Below are 17,426 nucleotides of genomic sequence, written 5' to 3' on the forward strand. Positions count from 1 at the left end.
TATGAACACGGGAAAGGAAAAACACTGTAGGGGGAGAGGACGCCTTGCCAAGGAACAACAGTGTAAAAGAGACAGACCCTAAAATATGCAGTGTGGCGGGGACGTTGGCTTTTGGGAAAGGAGAGAAAAGAGGAATTGTTAGTAAAATAGATTAGGCCCAGATTTATGCAGGTATGTGTTGCTTATGTTGTAAGCAGTGATCATTTGTCATAGGTTCTTAGTAGGAGTGTGACAGTATGATTTTTGAAAGATAAGTTTTGTGCAGCATTGCCCATCATTTTCAAAGAGGGAAGGGAGAGGAAGAGAAGTTGATATGTCATGGCTACGAGTATTGTCTCCTAATATCATAATGACCTGACTGAAGCCAAGGACAGTGGAGTTGAAGAGCATAGAGTCAAAAGCATAGAGGAGGTAGAACTGGGTAATCTTAGTACATGACAGAATAAGGTAGTCAAGGAGGAGCGAAATATGAGTATGATTAGATGCCTTCTTGCTTGAAAGGATGAACAAAGGGTGATTCATTATGAATTATTTGAAAATGCAGAAAGTGGAGCAGATTTGAGCTGGGGAGAATCAGGGAATATATGCATAGTCATAGTTTAAATATGCATGTGGCATAGTTAAGTATGCATGTACTCTCCAATGAAAGAGTGAGTTGGAAAGTTGTTTTTGTCGTTCTTAATATACCATAAGCCCTAAAGTAAACATTCTGGTAGAAATGTTATAAACTTGGTGGAATGAGCATGGCTTTACAACAAATCTAGGCATAGAAGCTTGCAAATGATAAAGTGGAACTCTGCCAAATAGGTTAATGGTCCTGGAAACCCTTTTACCCCAAAAGGAAAAAAAACGTGAGGGGATTAATGAACTAGCAGCCTTTACTTTTAACTTTAGAACAAGTCATATTTTGTAGTCTTATGGGTTGCTATTTAGGGATATTTCATCAGGCTAATTCAGCAACATTATTATTTATCTCTTGTCTATAGTGCAGAACATTTTATAAAATAATGTGCTAGATAGGAAGACACACTGTTCCTTTCCCCGAAGGTTATATTGCAAAAGAGAAATGTCAGAAACCATTCTCAATCATGGATGACTTTTCAGAATGATAATTTATTGATTTTTGGACTAGTAAACTTATAGCTCCCATTGCTTCTCTCTCTCTCTCTCTCGCTCTCTCTCTCTCTCTCTCTCTCTCTCTCTCTCTCTCTCTCTCTCTTTCTCTCTTTTTCACACACACACACACACACCACACACACACACCCTGACTCTGTATCAAAATAATTGAGGAAGCGTTTTACAGAGAAGTGATGCATCTCAATTCAAAAAACATTTATTGTACATCTATTGTATGCAAAGCTTTGTTCTAGGTACTGCTTAATGAAATATATTCATATATTTTTTACTTAAAAAGCATATAATAATTTTTCAAAATGGATTTTTTTCATTGTATTTTTATACATATTATCTCATTTGATTTTCACAATATCCTATGGAATCCATAAGTGAGCTATTCTCCCATGTTTTACACATAATGCAATTTTCTTGTAGATAAGGTAATATAATATCTTTACATTTTGTGATAAAGAAAGTTCTTATTAGTTAAGTAAATGAGTTAGTGTTACAAGTGGGGAATGAAAAACAGAAAGGTTAAATTGAGAAGTTTATAGTCTGAAGTGAAAAATTTAGACTAGGATCAGCAAACACACAGCATTTGCATGAGCTCCACTGCAAATATTGCTAATTAACTTCAAAACTCTTTTCTGTAAAGCTGGAATTGGCCTTAAAACCCCCTACACACAGCCCTTCAAACAGCTGTTACAGTCTATTGAAAGTGGCATTTGTCGTGAAATCTATTTGTCATCAGATTTAGAAAAGAAGACTTAGAGACAATGAAGGAAAAAAAGTGTTTGAGAGAAGGATTCATACAGTGTTTTTCTGGAATTGTTTTGAGAAGAAACATGGTACAAGAATGAAGATAATTAAAACAGCAGAATATTACTTATGGGATAGTAGAACGTTTATAGGGAATTAAAACTCTAAGAAGATTATAGTAAAACTGATAAATGATCATCAGATATGGGCCAGGAGATCTCTGTCTTATGCAGAAGTCATTCTATCTCTTGCCCTTGTCCCCTTTTCCCCCAGTTCACAGAGAGAAAAATTCTTTCTTTGGAGAAATTGAATGATAAATATTCACAGACACTTCGATGTCTAGTACTCTGATATGGTGAAAGTTAGCAAAGAAACAATTAATTCCTTTCACATTTCTGCTCCCAGACAAGAGGAAACTGGATGCATGTCCATCCCCTTCTCATTTCCACTCTCCCAGACAACAAATGGGAGAATCCTTCTTACAGGAAGCTGACTAGCCCTAAGGAAAACCTACTCCACAATCTGCATGGGTGAGGTGGTCCCATGAAAATGCTTTCTTCACCTGCTAATTCTAAATTAAATCATTCAAGGGACATGTCTTTTTATGCATTCCTCCAAACAAACTTTTAATCCTTATTCTTTTTTTTTATAAGACAATTTTTTAAAGCAGTTTTAGGGTCACAAAAGAAAATGCTAAAGGGTGCTTTTTAGGCAAGAGAAAAATATTGCAGATGGAAAGTCAAAGACAGGATTTAATGAAGAGCAACAAAAAGCATAAATATTTAGTAAGTCTAAGTGCATACTGATGATATAAAACAATAATATTCATAATTTAATTTTATATGAATTAAAATTAAAATAGAATTTTTAGAATTAAAATATTCAGTAGCAATAACATTTCACAGAATGGGGATTAAATAGAGTTTCTAAATGTTTTAAGTGGTCCAGGATGTTGGTAATTTTTATTTTGGGGTTGTATTTTCATAGACTAGTTTATTACCAGGAACTGTAAATTTTGCTTTATATACTCTTCTGTATGTCTGTATGTCTACTCTGCTCCAATGTAATAGTTTTAAAAATGTTGACAATACATCTATAAATGAGTAACAAATTTAATAAAACGAAAGTATATGGCAAATAAATTATGTTAATTCCAATTTTATCTTCCAATTTTATCTCTCACCAATTCTCTATTTTTTTTTTGTTCTGGTCTTAGTAAAATCTATTTTAAAAGAAAAACTAATATTGTCTTCTGTTACGAAAGATAGTTCAGACCAGATTCCCTGACATTAAATAGTGTAAAAAATGAAACACATATCCTTTCATTGTATTGCTGTCCTCACAACAAAGTCAATAAAAGCCCTAAAGTACAAAAAAAGTAAATAAATAAACAAACAAACAAACAAACAAATAAATAAGAAAAAATAGAGAAAAGGAAAAAAAAAAAGGAAAAAAGCTTGGAAAGCAGTACTATAACCCTAACCGGTTATTCACATCAGCCTAAGGTTGTTTGCGTCTTTTAATAATCAAGACTCTTGGTTCCTTTTTGTTGTTGTTGTTGCTTTTTAAAATAATTTTTATTAAATGTACTGGGGTGACATTGGTTAGTAAAATTATATATGTTCAAGTGTACAATTCTATGATACATCATCTATATATTGCTTGTGTATTCACCACCCAGAGTCAGTTCTCCTTGATGTTATCACGCTAAGCTAAGTAAGTCAGACAGAAAAAGTAGATAATCATCTGACTTCACTTGTGGGATATAAAACTGAAAGCAACAAATGAACAAAGACAAAAACTCAAAGACACAGACAACAGCTTATCGGTTACCAGAGAGTAAGGAGAGCGGGTGGGTGGCTGAAGAGGGAAAAGGGGGTCAAATATATGGTGATGGAAGGGGTGAATTTGAAACTCAGACCACTACATAAAGCTAGGATCTTTCAGACCTCACTCATTGAAAGAGACTATGTGAATGAATCCACCTGCCTGCAAAATTAAACTACAAAAAGATTTGTCTCCCTTGACCTGGATTCTGTGTAGGAGAAAACCAGTTGCCATTTAATACCATATCATTTAATGAGAACCACACCTTAAAAATGCTTAGGCATCTCCATCATATTCCAGGTGAAGGTAGACTTATATGCTAACTGGAAATTGATTTTATTGAACATAATTAGTTTTCCAAAATTATTTTAAAATTTCCTGACTAAAAATAAGACAATAATATAAACTCACAATATACTTTTAAAGATACTTTATAATTGTTTCCTTGATTCAGCCCTCCAGTTGTTAAGGATTAAATAAGAGTATATGCAAAAGGCTCTTAGATTAATGGCACATAGGAAATGCTCAATAATTTTGATTACTTATTGTAATTATTATAATTATATCCACATTAAATTTTAATGCCTGGACACATAGAGAAAATAAGGACACTAGTAATTCTCGCATTTCTGTTAGTCTAACACTGTGCTGCATGTTTTCATAATCTTATTGTATTCTTTGAGAGAGGCGTTGTTATGTAACTGTATGACAGTTGTAGCTTTGAGAAAGGTAATGTTCTAAGATTACTGGTAATAGTAAATCTGGGACTCCAAAATGTGGATTTCTGACCCCAAATCTTTAATTTGTTCTCTATACAACAAAACCATCCACAGCACTGAGTCCACCTATTTAATAATAAAGTTTTAAGTTTCAAATTCATATTCTCCAAGGTCAGATGCAAGATCATTTGGCATTTTATTGGTGATTTCTAATTAAAAGTTAAACAAACAAATAAAATGTAAAATATATAACATGACTAGTCCTCAATCAATGCAAATCAGGATTTTTTTTTATTTTCCAGTTCATTGCTCGAGGCTTCTACAGTCACTAACCTCCTTTCAGAGACTAATTAAAACATACACAGTTATCTGAATTACTTTATTTTTATTATTATTTTTAAATTTTGTAATTAAAAAAATCTAAATCTAGCTTTATACTGTTTTGTTATAGTTTCATCCATGATGGTAATGGAACGGTATTTACTTCCATATACTTTGAACTAATATATGACTTTAGTGGTAATGATGATAATGGCAGTGAAGTTGGTGGTGGTGTTTTGGATGAGCTAGTTAGTGACACTCAGGTGTTGGGGTCCTGCCTCGGCGTTCCAGTGAACAGTACCTGAAGTGGGGGGCGAGGTTTAAGGAAAAAAAGAGACAAAGAGGGTCCAGGAGGACTGGAAGCATTCTTAGCAACCAGCCCCGAGTTTATTTTTCCTCCCCATTATATACCCCCAGAGTACATGTAACACAGAAGGGATGAATATGCATAACCTCATTAAAAGTACATCATTAGTTACCAACTAGAAACCTGAAGGTCAGTGGAAAATTTAGAGGGTCAGTTTCCCAGGAAACTATCTTCCCCAAAGCCAAACAGTCCTCTATCTTCGTGTGTCTCCTAAGGAACTGGCCTTCTCACCACATGCCTCAAGGTTAAGTAAGCATCCTCCAGGTGCAGAAAGGAGCAAGAAGCAAAACAAGTTATACTTCAGTAAAGCCAGCCTGCATGGCTCCCAACACTCAGGGCTGGAAGACAAGTAGGAGCCGTATAAGAATAGACTTTCTAGCTACTTTAGTCTCTGGGCTGAAGGCCCATAGAGAAACTAAAGAATTAGAACATATGAGAGACTTGCAAAGATTTTCATTTTAGAAAGAGCATCCTGATCGTGTGGGGAATGGATTGCTGAGGAATGATGGGAGACAAGCTAATAAGTTGTTGTAATAATCCAAATGAGCAATTATGAGGTCCTGAATTAAGACACTAACAGCAGTTATGTGACGAAGCAGATAGGTTTGACAGATATTAAGAAGATTGATATATAGGACCAGGAATGATTGGAATGGGGGCGTGAAGAGCCAAAGATGGGTTCCAAGTTTGTAGCTTAAGTGACTGACTGGGAGTTAATGGCACTTAGAGAAATAAAATATAGGGTGAAAAGAACAGGGACGATAATGAATTCAACTTTGGACATTGGATTAGAAACTTTCCCAGCTTTTAATAGAGCAGGAAACAGACATGTGATCTTGGCTCCAATGATATTTTTGCAGGTGACTTTGATTCTAAAGCTGGTGACATAAGCAACCAGTAGTGGAGTTGAGTCCTCTCTCCCTGTCTCAATTCCCTTTCTCAGGTCACAGCCCTGTTACTACCAGTAGTAGTAGCAACAGTAGCAGGAGCAGTAGTATTAATAGTATTAGTAGTAGTCATAGTAGAGTAGAAACTGTAAGGTCAGTTGCCCAGTGCAAAATTATTGCCTGGTGTTCAGTGGTGAGTTGTGTTGGCAGAGAAATCCTTCTATACCACTGTTGTGGTAACAATTCCTAGCAGTTGAATCTCAGTTCTGGTTCTCTGGCCCTTTCTAAGATTTTACTGAATATTTAAATGATCTGAGTCAGCTTCTGTTGCTTCCAACTAATAATTCTTGCTCAAATTGAAAATTTGAATTTAGCAGAATGTAGGATATACAATTAGAAAGGTCAAATAGGAAGTATTGACTCATGGGTTCTTGAAAAAATTCTTGAGCTAGAGAGTAGATTTGGGGGTGATCATTATTTGGCTGGCAGTTTTAAATTTCTAGAGTTAAGATCCCTGAGGTGGCATGTGGTAATGGAATTCCAAACACAAGTGAAGATTTTTCTCAGACAAGTTATGAATACCTCATTCTCTAATACAAGAAAAAAAATTCTAGAAGCAATGGCAGAAATTAAGTACCTGCATTCCTATAGAATAATTCATAAGCATTATTGAGTTTCTTTCCTCAAATACTTAAACTTTTGTAATGACAACTGAGTCTCTCATACAACCTTAGGATTTTAGCTCAAAGAATTTCCTTTTAACCCAAGTTTTAAATATATTTTTTGAGTATCTAGTTCATGTCAAATTACATTCACACTTTTTTTATTCTAATAGAGGTAGATCTTTCTGATGAGACTACTTGATGTTTTCATGGGTCCTAAACAGCTTTATGATCAAATATCTCTGCTTTACACCTGACTTCACTAATATAGTAAAATTGGCATGATTAAATAAAATAGAAAAAGTATCTAGTTTTCAGGAAAATGCAAGATTTAAAGTAACTCAGAAATTTCAAACGTAATTTTTAACAGAAATTTCTATTAATAAATGGTGTTTGACAAAACAAAAAAAATTAACAGGTTAATTGAGGTAAGTTTAGATGATTAAATGATGGATTCCAATAATTTTTTAAGGTTTTTATTTTCTCAGCTATCTTCAATGTCTACTACTTATCTTTAATAACAAATGTTGATTTATCTCTAATAATTAAGAACTATATATTTCAAGGTTTTTCTGCTCTTGCTTTAACTATTTCTTTTGTTGTACAAAATAAGTGGAATCAACATTTGGAATGAGGACAAACATTATAATTTATTCATTTTTTCTTGTGACTCTTTGCAAATAATTCCTTTATCACTATTCTAAGATTCTGTTTTCATTATTCATTTTTGTGTCTCTTCCCCCATAGATTTAAAGCCTCCTAAAGGGCAAAAAACATGCCTTAATTATTTTTGTAAATCCAGAAGCTAGCCTAAGGATCAGAGATGTAGTAACTTTTTAATATATATTTCTTGGAGAGATTGAAGGAAATTATGATCAAAAGAAATTTTGATCATAAGGAGGTTAAAAGGAATTGCAGTATATTAAAAAAATTCCATGTGCAGAATTTGTTTATAATAATGCATGTCTATTAAGTACCTAGTAAGTGATAGACATTGTGGATGCAAAAAAGAAATGAGCTCCTTTTTATAGGCTGCAAATTAGGGAAAGGACTATTTGAGGGATTGCCAGAAAAATTCAACCTCTGCCATCACAATACACTTAGAAAACTGCACACATTTCTTCATATAACAAAACCATTTTATTTAATGCTTGTGAGAATGGAATGAGAGAGAGAAACAAATATATTCTGACAGTATTTCACTAACTGAGTGCTACTTTGAACAATTTGAGATCACTTAGCCTTTGGAGACATTCCCAGTCATAAAAACGAAGGCAAATAACATCTGTTTTGCATAGTATTCACTTTCTTTGTGAATATGGATTCAAAATAAACAAGCCATGATTCTCTTAACTTCTTTTTGAGAAGTAAGGATCATCTCTTTCAGAACTTTGATTCCAAATGTTGTTACAAGGCTCAATATGAATTAAGGGTTTGTGTAAGGATGTTTTCAAAAGTAATGTCTGTGTATAAGGCCCATTTGAGATTAGCAAGTGACACTAGAATGATTACATGAAAATGCTAATTTTATGATGCTTGTATCCTGCTGTTTAATGGTTGATTCTGACAATGCTGTAATTATTTTTTGCATCTACTTTGTTAGACTTTCTAAAGCCAAGGGCATAATTTATACAATTAAATGAAACCTTGACGTGTTCAATTAAAAAAAAACACTACTCAAAATAATATGGATCAGACCCTGTGAAAAAAGCAAGTTGCTCATAATGTAGCCACTTCACTCTGAATCATTAGTATCACAGTTCTGAATTTCAATTAATGATACCCTTCAAAAGGCGCATGCTTTGATAATTAGTTTGGACCCGTGTCAAATTCATTTAAATGAGAAATCAGCTTTCAAAGATAAAAATATGCTTCAATTTAAAGGTCTGGTTTCAACTTTTAATTTTTTTTTATTTTGAAAACTTTTAAGTGCTCAGAGAAGTTGAATGAACAATAAAATGAACATCTGTATACCCATCACCAACACTGATCAATTATTAACATCCTATTCACCAGTTCCATTTTCCCCTACTTTCCTCTCCATGAATGAATGCTTCAAACATCAAGACATTTCACTCCTAACTACTTCAGCATGAAATCCAAGACAAGTAATTTCCTCCCCAATAACAAAATATTTCACTTAAGACAATTAGCGTTAATTCAAAATCATGATGTAACATGCAACATGTTCTCAGTTGTAGCAAAAATGTCTGTTATGGATTTATCTAACCCCACTGAGAATTTAGTCAAGATTGATAATTTATGATTGGTTGTGTCTCTTCCATTTCTCACAATCTGTAAAAGCCATAGAGTTGCCTGCCATTGTTCATATTCTTCACATTTGATTTTTTTGAAGAGTCCAGGCCATTCGCCTTGCAGAACAACCCACATTTTGTATTAATAAATATGTTTATGACTTGATTTAGGTAGAATATTTTTTACAAGACCACTGCATGGGAGATGTTAGGTACCTCTTACTATATTATAACTGGAGTCACATAATGTTGGGTCTTCCCACTATTGGCAATGCCAAGAGTAACAGCTAGATCTCTCCATTGTAGAGATACATTTTCTCCTTTGTAGTTAAATAGTCTGTGGAGTTATACCTGAAATCTAGTAAACATATCTTTATCCAACATTCCATCAGTGGTATTGTCCTTGTCTGATTATCCTTGTCTGAATCATTAAAATTACAGAAGATATAAAATCATGATTTTTCTGATTGTATCCAACTTGAGTACATTCCTCCTACCCAATACGTTATCATTTCCAATTTCTTTTAATATTACTGTGGATCTATGTGTGTTTGTTTTAATTCAACATGTCAACATCCATTAAGTTCATTATTCATATTGATACTGAAATTAACCCAAATTTACTAGTAGAAGTTCCTTCAAGCCAGTTCCTACTTCCCTGTATACCAATACTATTAGTCTTTGAGCACTTTCTCCTTGACCCAAAATATTTTCCAGGCTCACCCCCGACCCTTCCACAGATCTAGAATCAGTCATTTATTCAGGAATCCCTGGTCTTTTAAACAAAGAATGATATTTAAAAGTAAGATCTGGACATTAGGTAATTTAAAAATATATATTTAGGTATAATTATTTCTCCTCTTCTCATTTCTTGACTGGGACCTCTGGTATAAAGCTAAATAGAAGTAGTAATAATGGAAATCCTTGTCTTGTTCTACACTAAGGGAGAAGTGTAGATTTTTACCTGTAATTATAATGTAAGCTGTAGGGATTTTGTAAATACCGTTAATCAGATCAAGCAAGTTTCCTTCTACTCCTAGTGTATTGACAGTTTTTATCCTGAATGGGTGATAAATTTTATCTAATGACTTTTCTGCACCTACCAGAACATATAATTTTTCTACTCTTAATGTTTTGGTAGATCAGATTATTTGAAACTTTTTGGAAGTGATTTCAAATTTACAGGAAAGTTGTAAGAATCAAAATGGTTAAAAGAACACCTATGTACTCTTGATTCAAAATAGCTTATTGTTAATATTTCATTTTATTTCCTTTATTATTTGACACCGTTATACATAATTTTTAAACTATTTTAAGTATTTTATGTGCATCATAGCTGTTTGCTCCTAAATACTCCAGTGTGTTTCTAAGAATAGATATATTATATTACCTAATTAAAATATAGTTAACAAATACAGTACATTTAGCATTATTTTAAATACTTTTATTTAATCTATCATTTCTACTCAAATTTTATATCACTCATAATGTTAGTATAGCCTTTCCTTCCCTCCAGCACAGGCACTTGTCTAGAGTCAGAAATTGTACTTAATCATCATGCCATTTCAGCCTTCTAAAATATGGAAACTTTCTGGGGCAGCCCAAGATGGTCACATAGGAAGATCTTGAACTCATCTCCCCCATGGACATACAAAATCTACAGCTACACAGGTAACAATTCCCTCTGAAAACTAGCCCAAGTTCTCCTTCACAACAAAGGATAAAAGGGCCACATCAAGACAGGTGAGAGGCAGCGACACAGTCTCCTCAAAAACCCCACCCCCAGTGCGGCAACCCACAATCGGGAGGGAACTCAGAAATCCGGATCTTCTCTTTGAGGAGCAAGAGGTTCATGTCCCACATCAGGAACCCCAAACCTTGGGACTGTACCAACTAAATGAGCCCCTAAAACATCTGTCTTGGAAACCAATAGGGCTGTGTCCAAGAGACACTAAGAGCTGTAGGGAGCTGAGATGCTAAACAAAAAAAGGCTCACACACAGACTCTCCTGCCCCAGAGGCCAGCACAAAAGTAACAATTTGAAAAGTGCCTACACTAGATGTGATAGAGATTCATTTGCTAATCTAAAGGGTCCTCTGGAGGGGCAGCGACTGATGGCATTCAGGTCCAGCAAGGAGACACTGGCTGGTGCCATTTTTTGTGCTCTCTCTATATCTTGCTAGTGCCAGTGAGCAGTGCATGTGCATGCCCATACCCCACTAAAGCTGGTGGGGGCACCCTAGCCCTGCACTCTCCTTCCCCCTCACTGAAGCAGATGAGCTTGCCTCAGTCCTGCAATCTTCCTCTATCTGGCTAAACTTGGCAGACATGCACAGTCCACACAGGGGATGCTCCTTGCTTGCCTGGTTCCAATAGCCATGGGGGCTTCTGTTCTTGGGCCTTCTGGGACCGGAACAGTTGGAGAGACAGTCCTTCAAAGAAGACATACAGATGGCCAACACATACATGTATGAAAGAATGCTCAACATCACGCATCAGGGAAATGCAAATCACACCACAATGATATATCCCCTCACATTTGTTAGAATGGCTATTATCAAAAAGACAAGGAATTACAAATATTAGCAAGGATGTGGAGACAAGGCAACCATTGTCCACTTTAGTGGGGATATAAATTGGTGCAGCCACTATGGAAAACAGTATGGAAGTTCCTCGAAAAATTCCAAACAAAAATACCATATCATCCAGCAATTCCAATTCTGGGTATTGATCTGAAGAAGATGAAAACACTAATTCAAAAATATATGTGTACTCCTATGTTGATTGCAGCATTATTTACAATAGCAAAGATATGCAAAAAACTTATATGTCCATGGACAAATGAATGCATAAGAAATTGGAATGCCACTTAGCCATAAAAAGAATGAATCTTGCCATTTGCCACAGTGTGATGGACCTACAAGGTATTATGATGAGTGAAATAACTCAGACAGAGAAAGACAAGTACCATATGATTTCATTTATATGTTGAATGAAAACATTTTGAATAAAGCTCTGGTAAAAGCATTTTTCCCGGAAAGTAGGCCTGTGTTACGAAGGTTCTGAACATGTTACACAATGGTTGTTCTTCCCCTCCCCTTGCCACAACCATCAGGAAATCTTAATAAATTCTTCACTATGAGAAACTGAAGTTTGTAGGCTCCTCTAAGGTTGGGGCCCCCAAGAGTTTCTCACTCTCAAGGTAGTCTTTACTCAGTCTCTCATGTTTTGTAAAACTTACTATGAAAGTGTTCTTACCAATTTATGGTTCCAGTAGCTTCTGCTCATGTAGCTAGATCTTGACTGTGACCCTCTAGATTCACCTGTCTCTTTAGATTGCATTGGGGCAGCATGTCCTGCAACTTCAGTTTTCTGATGGAGTCAGGAGGTTATTGATTTTGGGTTTGTCAAGCTTTTTCCTTGTTGTAAAGATGGCAGTGACAACTGAACGCCAAGTCCAATGCCACACACACACACACACACACACACACACACACACACACACACACTATACAGATGGGTACTTTAATCTTAGAGGCTCCTGAAAGGAGACATTAATTCAGGGCCTTGCACCAAAGTCATATAGCTACAGAATGGCAGAGCCATGCCTAAAAATTCAAGTCTTCTTACTCACGTTCAAGGTGCTTTCTGTTGTAACACAATTCATTGCTTCCCATTCATGTTTTTCTTTACCATAAGCTGGATCACTTGGCATAAAACTGACAGCTTCCAGTTTTTGTGCTTCCTCAGGGTATGGAAATATTATATATATTGCAAGTCTAATTTCCCACCCACAGAAATTAATATATTCAAGATTGCCTCAAGATACTTTTAAAGTTCCTTATAAATAGCTTCTAATTTTCCTACATTACTCCACCTAAGTCATTAAAGAGAATTACTTGAATATTCACAGACACTCAGAATAAATTATTTTTCAAGTGGCTCTGCTCGGAGCTCAACTTTCTCAATAGGTGTTTGTTACTTAGAAGAGGTGGATCAAAGCAGTCAGATGGAAAGGGATTTTTAAATTTTATCCCAATATGAAACTCTATCTTTCTATAGAGTGAAGCTCTTGAATACATTCTAGTTCTGAACAAAAGAAGAGCACTAACATAGATGATTTAATATTGAATCAAATAATTTAGAAATAGAATTACCATATGTTGTCTGTGCTTTCATGTGCAGAGATACTGAAATCTGAGTCTCTCTAGGATTTCTGTCGCTGTAAACCATATCTTTTTTGTTCCCTAGTAATGAGGAGTTCAGTTATGTGGACTGCAGTACACAGAATTCTTAGAGTTGCATTGAATATTAATGCCAAATATAGCTGTGAACCAAAAGGGGCTACCTCGCAGGCCTGACAAGCTCGATAACTAAAAGTAACCACCGGCATGCCCCGATCATAAAATTTCCTACTTGAGCAGCTCACAATAGGAAGTCACGTTCTAGTCCAGTAGGATAGAATAATCTGTACCTTGAGCAAGCCATGTCCGATGCTTTTATACATCTATGATAACATACTTCAAATATCAGGATGATCTTTTCTCCAGATTTCCAGAGATAAACATCTGACTCCAACATTCCCCATGGTTATCTTTTATCCACATACCTCTGAAAACTATGTAAAGTAAATGTTAACTATCCCACACCTACCAATGTACAAGAAATATGTACCTCCATTTTACTTTTTATCCCATCTTAGAGCTCTATTTCTCTGCTTTTCTGCTCCTCATCTGCCGCCAAGGGATTTCATGTAAGTAAACTTCTTTGTCTCCTCCTTTGATTTTAATGTATAAAATAAAATGCAAAACTACTAATCCCTGGAGTATTTTCTCAATCCTTTGAGATTTGGTTTCTGTGTTTGGCCTTCAGCCTTGGCTCAAATAAACTCTTTAAACCCTTTTTTAAGTTTTGAATAATTTCTTCAACATAGTCATGACAATTATAGGAGAAACTAATCTTGAAATTAACCTTTAATTTTAACTCAGTCTTATACAACTCTCAATTAAAAATTGATCAGATTTTATTTTAGAGAAAATATCCATAATTTATTTTATTTATTTTTTATTTCTTTTGTCAGAAGTAAAGTTTCCAGTTTATCTTAATATGGCAGCCTTACTAGACTAAAAGCTCATTCAGAACAAAGAAAGGAAGTTTTTCTCATGGACTTTGAACTGAGATCTGTTCCAAACACTCCATGTATCTTTATCTCTTATCATTAGATAAATATTATTTCTATTAATGGCAGTTTATAGTAAAGTCGACTGTGGTTTAGAAAATTTAAGAAATTCTAAGTCTGAAACTCTGGCGTTATCGACCCTGTCATGCAAGATAAGTCAGGCAGTAGAAGGAGAAAATGAAGAGAGGTAAGGACAAGAGATAGAGAAATAAAGGAGAATACATCCAGGCATCTGATTTTGTGAGTTCATCCTTGCCTTTTCCACAGCCTGTTTTTAAACCAATATTATTTATCTTCCACAGTTTGGACTTAGGCAGTATGAATTGGATTTTAGTACCTGATAACTGTAGATCTGTATTTAATATTATTCCATAAATTATAACTGAAAATTTGTAATTCAAGTTTTATAATGTCATAAAATTGTAAAACTTTTACTAATTTTGAATTGCAAACCAAGTAACTTCCTGTTGGACATTCTACCATTACTTTGCCTGATTTTCCCATTGCTGCCACACTAATAAGGCTTTCTCTGTGAATAGGGTGTCCAGTTAACTGGCAATAAAACAGCTACCAATTCAATTCAAGAAACATCTATTGAACACTAACCATGTGCAAAACACCGAGTTTACTTATCTCTACTCCTCTGACCCACTTAGAAATATTAGGGTATTCCAGAGCTTAGTCTTTGACTCTCTTTTTCTCCTCTGTAAACAGGGTGTTTTAAAATTCTATTAATAGGCTGATGACTACCAAAATTAAATCTACCGCCTTGAATGCTCATTTATGATTCTCACAGTGAACTCTAACTCACTCCTTGACCTCTTCATTTGTTAGTTCAGCATCTCAAACTGCACTTCTTCAAAGCAGAGCTTTTAAACCCACACTCTGAAAACAATTTAGAATCCATTTTTTCTCTCCATTTACGACCAGTTTATTCAAGCCCCTACCTTCCCTTGAAAGGATTACTAATAGTTCCTAAACACATTTCTATCTTCTGCTTTTACATTTCTAAACGTAATTTGTTGTCCATATCACAGCCAGAGTGATCTTTTAAAACAAAAATTAGATCATGCACTCCGTTTTGATTAAAATCATCCTGTAAATTACCATCAAAATTACCCTTGTTGCAAAACCACACACAATCTGGCCTTCCCTTTGCATTGGTAGCACTCACGTTTCTCAGACCATGCTCTAGGCACACTAGCTTTTCCATTTCTCAAACATGCCAAGCTCATGTCCACCTTAGACTTCTGTTCGCACTGTTTGGTGTACCTAGAATGAGTATTCCGGGGATTTTCCTGCTATTCAACTCAGCTTAAATGTTTCCTCCTTAGAAACAAACCTTCTGGACTGCCTACCTGAGAAGAAGAGTCACATTCATCCTGTTTTGAGTCTATGAATTAGATTTATCATGATCTAACATTGCATTTGTTTTGCCTGTTTTCTTTCTCTGTCCTACTATGATGTATTTTGTCTCATTTTTAGACTTTCACTGTTTAAAATAATAGTTCACAGTGTCTAAAATATCTATTGAGTGAATAAATGAGTGAATGATTTTTTTTTTTTCTCTCCTAGTCTTTCTTCTTCTAAGTAAAGTGCACCCAGTTGCTTTGGACAAAAATCTGGGAACCATCCTCGATCCTTCCCTGTCTCCTGAATCTCATGCATTAGCAAGTGTTTTGGCCCCATTTTAATAAATAATTTCAGGTCTTTCACTCTTATATATCTCCAATAATGGCTTCTAAGGCCAGAGCTTTACAGCCTCTTCTGTGGACTATCACTTTTCTACTCTATTTGTTGTTCCTACTACCTGGAAACCTCTTTTCCTCAGAGTTTCACATAAGAATGAGTTTCTTCTTATTATTACTCAGATCTTAGCCCAAATGGAAGAGCTTCAGAGTGAAGCACCAGCAACACCCTATCTTATATTTTCCACTGGCTCTGCCTGATTCATTCTTTATTATGTTACCCTATTTAATTTTTTACATGGCATTCCATACTACCTGAAGGTTATTGTGGGTTTTAAAAAAAATTTGTTTAGTGTCAAAATTTTTTAGTAAAATTATCTTAGAGCCTGAAATTTTGTCTGCTATTTTGAGTAGAACCAAGGGTTCATGTTGGAGGGTAATAAAAGATAATGCTGGAAAGCAGTTTAGAGGCAGAATGAAATGAGCTTTAAATGCCAAATTAAATAGTATAGACTTCATCCTATGGATAATGAGAATTCATTCAAAGTTTTGGAGCACGTAAGAAATATAATAAGTGTTTTATGGAGATTAATTTGGACTTATAGTTAATATGGAATGAAAGAGATATAGTAGACACATTACAGGGACATTTTAATACTCCATTGTATGTGTGTATAGCAAATAAGGGAGTGAAAAAAGAAAGAAACATAACTGACAGTGATAATATGGACCAGCCTGAAGGGTTGGAATGAGAAGAGGGGGAGGGTATGAACCTTAAATCACGTTTCAGCTATAGGATTTTAGAATTTATATTATCAAAGTATACTTGTAACCTATGTACGTAATCCCATTATTGAAAATGTAAACAACTGGTCTTCTGAAATCTTAATTCGTGTGAAGCTGAATTGGTTTTAGCTATACAAATAGAAATAAATAACTTTCTACTGAGAATAAAATAAGATGTTCTATTAATTGTTATTATTTCAGTGACATCAATTGCTGTTTTATTTGCAATAAAATCCCAGTAAATGGACAGAAGCCTCCTATTAAGTAGGAGCAAAATAAAATAGATTGTAAAAACTAAATCATATATTCTCATAGCTGTCTAATTACCTTGTTATAATCAAAACAAGCTCAATGAAGTTCTTTATAAGAACTGTGTGAGAAGAAATTTTGATACATGTTATTTCAATATAAGGAATATATTATTGACTGTTTTAAGTTCTAAACTTTACTTTTGTATAAAATGGTAATACTAGTCTTCCATTTCTTTGTAATAAAGTATAATTTAAGCCAATGATTCTATGAAAAAAAATTTCTTCCCTATGAAATACTTCAGCTAGAATATATGCATGGAAACTGACAGCATACTTATTAGATTTCCTTAAAATTTAACCGAACATTCCTTGAAATTCTTCTAATTCCCACTCATAAAGAATATGAGTGATATTGACTAAGTGTAATGCTTCACTCTATCAACTGTCATAAAGAATGATGAGAATTGATGACTTCTTCATGAAACCTAGCTCGCTCAAGATTTCAATAGGCTTTTAAAATAAATTTGCAAGAAGAACTCTGTTTAAGAAGTATTTTCTTAGGAAAACAGACATCAGGGCCGGCCGAGTAGCGCAATGGTTGGGAACTGG

Source organism: Hipposideros armiger, unplaced genomic scaffold (assembly GCF_001890085.2).
Source record: "Hipposideros armiger isolate ML-2016 unplaced genomic scaffold, ASM189008v1 scaffold_554, whole genome shotgun sequence".
NCBI classification, from domain to species: Eukaryota; Metazoa; Chordata; class Mammalia; order Chiroptera; family Hipposideridae; genus Hipposideros; species Hipposideros armiger.